General features: G+C 38.8%; 1 protein-coding gene across 1 annotated transcript in view; it reads left to right on the top strand.

The window, feature by feature from the left end:
- ZNF407 (zinc finger protein 407) overlaps window positions 1-8,624 on the top strand; it is a 336,446-nt gene that overhangs the window by 89,686 nt on the left and 238,136 nt on the right. The window lies entirely within an intron of this gene.

Genomic DNA, 8,624 nt, shown 5'->3' with positions numbered 1-8,624 from the left:
GATGCTTGAATCTAATACTTTATTATTGCTGTACTCTGGAAGGTGGAACTACATTTACATTTGCATTTCTTTACATTTTAGTATTACATAAAATAACATTTGCTTTTAATGTTTCATATCAAATATCTTCAGCACTTTTCTCTCAGGTCTTGCTAATTTAGCCTTTGTAGCTATATCAGTAGTTGTTTCTCTGGCATTATAATTTAAAAGTTTACATTAAAAATAAAATCAATACAGGGATAAAAGCATGAAGAGTACAGCTAAAATAATTTATAATAGATCTATTGGTGATGAAAATCTAAGGAATGAATATTGTGTATAATAAAGGCAATTATCTGAGCTGCTTATAAGGAAAAATACTGCTCTTGGTGTTGGGGGATGGAAAGAGGAGATCATGGAAGCAGTTACAGCTCTAATTTTCTGGGTTGAGCTATGTTAGCCCTGGCATAAATTGCAGCAGCCTAGAGGTACATGTGCCATCTGAGGATTGCATTCTGCCCTGACATCTTTGTGACTGTGTCACAGAGGTGTGGGGGAGAGAGAGCAAAGGCACTGGCGTCTGCTGGGGATTTGCACACACTGGGAGGTCTGAAATTTCTTCAGTCATCCTCTCACACGTCAAATGCAGGCTTTGGTTGGTTTGCACAAACTAAAGTCCAGTGGAGTGGGTTGTGATAAGAAAACTGGCTTGGTATTTAACCTGAGTGATTTTTCTTACTTCTGCATTTATCAGGTAAAAGTTCTCTCTTCAACAAAATGAAGTGTTTAATCTACTATCACAAAGAGTAAAATGTGAATAAAGATTGACTTGACATAATCCTTCTAACTGCTCTTGATGGACATCTTAAGATTCAGCTTAATTTAATTGAAATCTTAAACTCTGTCTTTTTGGGAAGCTCTTTTCTTTTATGTCCATGGTTAAGTGAGCAAGGCAATGACGTGCTCCCTTAACAACTGTTCGAGTATCATCGGGCTGATTGACTAATGTTTCTGCCCTTTTTATGCACTTCTGGTGTTCCATCATGGCTTTCTCCTTTCTGTGCATATAAGTGGATTTATCTGAATGATAATAAGCCAGATGGTTAGGTGGTAGGCCAGGTATTTTGAAGGTAAGGATATTCTTTGTCATAGAGCCATGTTAGCCAGGAGCTCTGCACCACATTTCAAATCCTTCAGCAATCTCCCCAGGAGGTGGCAGCTGTAGAAGCCTAATGGATATCATCACCTTCAACTGTCAGCTCCTTTTTTCCTGTCTGTCATGACTGTTTACTTCTGATCATACCAGTTGACATTTATGTGTCACAATAGAAAACTGAACCAGTGCAGGAGTAAAGGCGACACTGGGTTTACGGTTACTTCTTGTATCACAACAGGCAGCTGGCAACTCATTAACACCATGTGGAGTGTCAAGCATACAGTATATTAAATAAAATTAATGCCCACAGGCCCTGCAAATAAGGAGATGGCCATAACAGACAATGAAATTACATAAATGGTTGAAACAGGAATAGTAGAGGTGACAGATTTTAAAAAAAAGAGGAAAAAAAAAAAAAAGAAAAAAGACAGGGAGCAGGGATGAGTCTGTAGGCCAAGGTACATGAACATGTCAAGCCTTTGACTGTCATTCCTTGTCATTTTCTTATTTACCCTCTGAAGAAGGACATGTGGCATGGGAGAGATCTGGCAGGCATCTGGTGACCTACTGGAATCTCTGTGTTTGGCAGCAATGGTAGTGTTAAAATCCTCAAGGATATCCCCCCACATTCTCTTTAGCCATTATTTAACAGTGAGCCTGAGTACAGAAGAATTGTACTCAATTGTGGTGATCCACGGAGAGCATGTTAGCTTGAGTTTGGTCCTGAGAGTGAAAGAAAAGTGCTTCTCTTCATAAATAGCTAACATGCCTTTATGTAAAGCAATCTTGGAGTCTTTTACTTAGATTCTCTGGAATAACCACTCTTCTTTTGTATTAGATGGGTTATGTGGGCCATTGGTCATATACTTTGCTCAATTTGCAAATACTGCTCTGTGTCTTTTGTCTCATGTAGTGAATGGTTTTGCTACACCACGGGCTTAATTTGCAAAGGTAACATACCTGAGACATGTATATGGTGAAACAATTTATATAATTTATATAATTTATATCATACGAGATGTTTCATTCCAGATAATCTCAAATTTATTGAAAGTTTTATACAGAGGTAAAACTTCTTTAAAAAGTAATCAATAATTGCAAATTATTTTCTATATCAGAATTTTAAACATAATTTGAAAGTAAATTGACATTAGGATCTTTTTACTTAACAGGAGTTTTAGATCCTATTTGGATTTATTTACCTAAATATGTTGGATAGAGGTGTTCCAGACTACTCAAATACTGTCAGGCATTCCAGGAAGCATAGCAAATAGTGCCTAGAGGAAATGATGGGTAGAATTTAGTGCAGAAAATGTCATTACAATCATGAAATTTTATACTCACTGGATATTATAAACCACTGAATTTTCCTTTAAGTTAAACAGGCAGATCCTGTAGACTGCAAATAAGCTGTCTTTGGGCACTATTGGGACCATGCCGTTCCTGCCAGTAGTACATGTTGGTTCAGATGAGTTCAACAGGCAAGAATTTACACAACACATCAGTCTTTTATGTCATTAAGCTGATGGAACCATGTTTAAAGAGAAAATGAAGAAAAAAACCTATATTTTTGTTACTTTAACAAGCTGCTTTACAATTTCTCATAAGAAAGAAGAAAAAAAATGGAACACCATTCATTGTCATAATTAAATTGCTACAAAAAATAATTGTGGACCAGTGTATTGTCTCATTAAAAAAATAAAAAAAGGTACCTGCTTTGATTTCATCTTTTGGCAGTTTATTTTATGCATTTATTGTTCGTTAATTAGAGTTCCTACATATTTGCCCTTCTTGCCTGATTGCCTTTGCCTTTTATAGCTACGGCGAGCTTTCCTTGCCTTTGCATTTGAGATGAGCTGAGATAGCCACCTACGGTGATTGCGTCAGTTCCCTTCATAATTTTTATTAATCCTCACTGAACATTTTTTTCCCTAATGAAAACAGAGGTCTCCTGTATTTCATTTACTTTTTTCATGTTCTCAGGATCATCTATCATTCTGAATAGTTTCTTATATCTGTTCTCCACTTCCTCAAGGTGGCTGGGATGCTGTTTTGAGTGCTGTGGCCCTGCTAGAGCCATGCATACTGCTAGAATAATGCTCTCTGACTCATATGTGACAAAAAGGTCAGGTTTTCAAAGGCTGCTGGGCAATCATGCTGACCCAACTACTGTAGTGGGCTGGCCAGCTTGCTGACAATGGAGCAGTTGAAGTGACATGCAGATGGCATAGGGGCGTTGCTGCCTTTGCTGGTGGGACCATAGGATTTGGGGGATATGATGATGGTTATGATGATGCAACTACTGTTTTGTTTTTCCTACTATGCTGTCAGAGAACATCCACCACCATGTAATGAAGTGAAATAAGTGGATCTTGTAGTAAAAACTTGTTAAAACTCCTGATGTGTAACTTTAGACATTTTTTGCATAGCCAGAAGAGGTAAAGCAGCTGCAGTTCAAAATGCAGAATGGAAATACTGAGTTGTATTAATTTTCCATTTAAATGACACATAATAAATAAAAAAGTAAGTGCCTATACACTAGAAGGAGGATTAAAAAACATAAGTTTTTTTTTAGTGTTAGATCAGATTACTTAATGTGTTGCTCTATTTATTTTATTAACAGATCAAAGGGGATACTTAGTGAGCTTTGAGCAGTTTGTAAGCATTTGTGTTCAAAATTTTCTTGCATTGTTACATGGACAATATTCTTTCATTCTGGGATAATGAGGAAAGGAAAAATCCTATCTTGCATCAAGGATGAATAAAAAAAATGGATAGACACATCTGAAAAGGAGGAAATAATATCATTATGTATTTTTTCATCTATCTGTGTAGAATTGCCACAGAGCTGGTGTAGGTGACCTGTCTGTCTGTGGCCTTTCTCTCTGCTCAGAGGAATGTACTTTGATTGCCACCTTCCCCTCTGCTCTGGGCAGCACAGACCCTGCTTTGTGGTGACTCTATCCAGTAACTGGTGCAGGAGGCAGCATCCAGTGCTTCTTACTGTAGGGAGCAGTGTGATGCTCCGCTGTTGATCACCACAGGACCTTATTTCAGTCTTCCTTCACCTTACCCTGTTCCTGGGCAGTGTAGGTGCCTCCATCTGAACATGGAGGTTTCGGCCTGTGCCATGCTGGCTGTGGGGCAGCCAGTCTGGTTCTGGGAGCATCCCTGCCCACTGGGGCTTAATGGGGGCTCTGCTCCCCAGGATCAGGATGTTACCCAGGGGGTGGCTGGCAGAGCCTGAAGGCAGAGGGTGCTGCCCCCTGCATGCCTACATGCATGGCTTCAACCATGAGGGCCTTCTGTGTTTGGGTTTGTGGTGCCAACAACATCCTGCCATTTTCACTAGAAGTCTCCTGATACTGTGTATTTAGGTAAGAATCCTGAAAAGATCACTTATTGGGATGGGGGATATAGTGATCTCTCTGCCCCCTGTACTGTGTGCTAAAGGCTCACAGTGCTGCAGGAGGCATGGAAATAGTTGGTTTTGGCTGGGGGTTGAGTTGCTCCTGGGGCTGGTGGGCTTTGTGTGAGCACCCCCAGCAGCTTCAGAACCTTCCTCATCCATGATGTGAGGGTGTGATCCCTGCAGGAGCAGTGCTTGGTTGGTATTTGATGGGGTTTTTAGCCCTAGAGGGTATCACTTCACGGGGTGGAAAGGAGGACTGTGTTTTGTACTACCTTGGGTCACCCCCTTGTCCCGTGTGGGTTGGGAATCCCCTGGGACAGCACTTTGCACTGGCCACCCTTCCTGACCTCAGTCTTGGCAAAGCCACAAGCATCCATGCTGTCACATAAATGTTCCAATCGATTTGGAAGTAAATTCAGAATAAGAGTGTCTAATTTCAGTAGATAAGTTACAGATACCCCAGTAGTGGATTCATAAGCCTTAAGACTCGTATGGTGATTTCCCCTCTCCTCCAAAGGACTCTTCTGAAGCTCAAGTGGACAGAGATTTCTTGCTAATCTGGTAGAGATCATCTTACCTGGGTGCCTAGATCCAGGCTGAGAGCTGCAGCCTGGTTTCCCCCTTGGTGGTAGCTCTGTAGGAAAGGCAGACTAACTGGAGAGGCAGCATCAACTGTGAAAGCATCCATAATGTCAGGAAGAAAATTCTCTTTGCCACATCCCAATATTTTTCTGTTAATGGAAGCTGAGATAAATTTGCTTGCTTGCTTTGTTGGTTTTTGGTAGACCTGCAATATTCACTGCATTATTTTCCTGGTTTTGTTTTCCTGTGAGAAGATAATCTCATTTAAAATTTTTTTTTTGTTGGTAAAACCTCATTAAAAATAAGATTCTAACAGTTCTTGAGCAGATTTTTCTCATCCTTCTGTCTTTGATCCAGTTTATCTGGAGAAGGACAAGAACAATTTAGTTTTTCTTTCTGTCCCTCTTGTCTGGTTGTCCATATAATTTTACAGGCATAATTATTTTTAGTGATACTTTATTGACAATTTGTTTGAAAACTGAACCAGTGCCATACTTCTCATAGATATTTGCTTCATTAATTTGTATGCCATAACAAGTCAGTTTGTAAACATGTTTAAATAGATGTAGATAAAAATAAGTGGTGAGTACAAATGCACGTAAGTTTAAAAAGTTTGAAATGCATTTACTGGATTTGTCTTTTATCGCTGAAGTCCATTGAATAAAAATGTAAATCAGTGTAGCTAAATCCTACCGCTAAATGCAGTTTTACTTGCTGCTTTTTTTTCTTGCAGTAAGCACTGAAAGCATGAAGGCACGGGATTTAGGTGGGTTTTTGTTCTAAAAAGAAATACTCTCCATTTTGAGGAATACTTTTATTAGGCTAACTGTTGTATCCTTGACAATATGCATGCACATTTTAAAGCTGTTTTGAAATAGAGCATTTTCTAATTTAGTAATGAATAGCACTGTAGGGTCTTACATACTGCTTTGATTCAATTTTGGGAAATGGGAGCTAACCACTTTAGGTATTTCAAAGCACACTGTATTCTTTGGAGTTGCATAATATAAACCAGTGTCAGTAGATTCTCTGAATGCCTGAATCTGTCCTTTTGAAGGCGCTTGCTATTTATTTCAAAATAAAAGGGTTACCGCAGAGGCACCTGGGCTTGTGAGGAAGAAAAGGGATGCTGACACCTGGCAGATAGTTTCCTGGCGACATAACAGGGTCTAAAATATTGAGGTGGACAGTGCTTCTTTGAGGTAGCGTGTACTCCATGCTGTGCTGCATGCTTTAGAGCTATGCCTGACTTTTGCCGGCGACAGCTCTGGCGCTGTGAGCTATTGGAGCCGCGCGTCGCTTCAGGTGTGCTCCCAGAGCCTGCGAAGAATCAAAGCATCTTGGCCGGGCGGCAGTCTGCCCGATGACCTTTTTCGCATGGAGCTCGATGATGGGTTGTGAAGGGGAGAGCTGGTTACAGTCAGGACTGAGGGGACCTGCCGTGGCGTGACGGCAGGTTCAAATCAAACCCAATAGTTGCTTCTTGTACTTTCTTCCCGTGTCCTGCCAGCTTGCTGTATGGCTGCCACAACGGTAACCCTGTGAGTGGCTTGATTGGTGAGGATTTACATGTGTGCTAATTAGAGTGGAATAAATGATTGGCTGTTTGCTGCATCGCCATAAAGGGTGCCCAGATGTACACACTACGTGAACATAATGTGCACGGGCATGGCGCATCAAAGTTTGTCAGCTGCATTACCTCAGCAGGCTTAGGGCCTGTCGGAGAGCATTTGCTGATAATTGTCCCCTATGATTTAGTGTCTGACTTGGTGAAAGTGAAGGACCTCAAAGTACTGTCTTGGCAAGGGAATTTCTGATCGTTTAACAAAAGTAATAAATGAGCTAAAATCTGTCAAATGAGGATAAAAAAATCCAGAGCTAAAAGCAAGCAGTCTTAACTGAAGAATTCTGCATGCTTGGAGATAGTTCGGAACATAACACTAACTAAGCATCAAATTAGCTGCTGCAATTAACAATAGACACTGAACAGAGTGTTTAATTACGCTTAATTTGTTGTGATACAGCACAAGTCTTCAGTTATGAAAATCCCCCAGATGCCCAAGTATCCCCTGTATAGCTAAAAATGCACTAAACTTTGCACACTTGGCTAATTTTACCAAAGAAAATACAGAACATTCCTTTTCATTTTAAAAATCTGCTTTAGATGAAGGAAAAATAAGTTTATCTTTAGAAATGATCATTCTTTTCAAATCTCTCTTAAATGAAAAAAAATATCTGGGCTATATCTTTTTTCATTAAAATATATAATTAAGACGAAATCCCACATGCATCGTATTTATGCACAAAAATCAGTAATATCTGATTACTTTGACAAGTAATTTTGTACTTACATGTTCACAATATTGATAATGTATTAATGTACAATGATTAAATGGTTAAGCTGCCATATTAAAGTTACGAGCAGGAACATTTATCCAGCATAGCTAAGCAGGAACAAAGACTGTCCATTTACAGATGGCATTATTCAATCTCCGAACTGCTCAAAGATGTTAGCATTATGGCATTGATTCTGAGCACTGATACTGTGCCTCACTCCAATGACCCCATAGAGTTAAGTGATAAGGTTAAGTTAATTACTGTATCTGTGCTATACAGCTTCCACATGATTACTGCTGAGAAAGATAGTGATTCTTCTTGCTTTAATTAAGCAAAAAGAGAATGAAAAGATATAATTGGTTTTTATAATAATCCTGTCTTATATCACTATCAACAAGCGTCATGTGTTTTTTCTACAACTTTGTTGCACGAATTCCTAGCAGCAAAATTTAAACAGTAGAATGTAGAAGTAAATTATTTAAATCCCTATCCTAAAACACCGTGTCAGCTAAAGAATTAAATAGTTAATAGTGTACTAATACTTATGTAGCACCAAAGCGCCTGTGACAGTAAATTGTGTACCAGTTATGAAAAATCCATATTTGACAGTTAAAGACCATCTGCTATTTTTAAAATTTCCATTATTACATTATTATATATTAATAACTTGTATTTTTGTTTCTAATAATGTATTAAATGGCAGGACTGTGGCTTTAATGCTGTTTTTTGAACAAGAGCTTTAATAGTATTTTATTTTAAATTTGCTTATTGGTTGTCAAAAATTGTTACCTTTGGTTTGAAGGTGAAAGGGAGTTGTAAAAGGTTCAGAAAAAAAAGCCTAAGCAGTCTCCTGTAGGATAATGCTATTTTTTTTTTTTCTTCTAGTCATGCACATAATAAAATATATGTATATTGTGAGGTATGCAAAAGCAGTTTTATACTGAAAATAATGAATACAGATGAAAGCTGACAGTGAAAGAAGAGGAGAGATAGTAGGTAGGTAGGTTTTAGTCCTTCATGTGTTAAGCCCTGGTTCTGTGAACTGTTCTGCGTAGGTAATCCCATGTCTCTGTGTTGAGCTCTGCTAGGTCTCACAATTTTACAAAGGTTTGCCCATGCAGACAAGATTATTTTACCATATCCTTGCTTATGTAAGTA

The sequence above is a fragment of the Zonotrichia albicollis genome, chromosome 1, assembly GCF_047830755.1.
Source record: "Zonotrichia albicollis isolate bZonAlb1 chromosome 1, bZonAlb1.hap1, whole genome shotgun sequence".
Classification (NCBI taxonomy): domain Eukaryota; kingdom Metazoa; phylum Chordata; class Aves; order Passeriformes; family Passerellidae; genus Zonotrichia; species Zonotrichia albicollis.
Note: the sequence above shows the minus strand (reverse complement) of the source record. Positions and strands in the feature narration are given on the sequence as shown.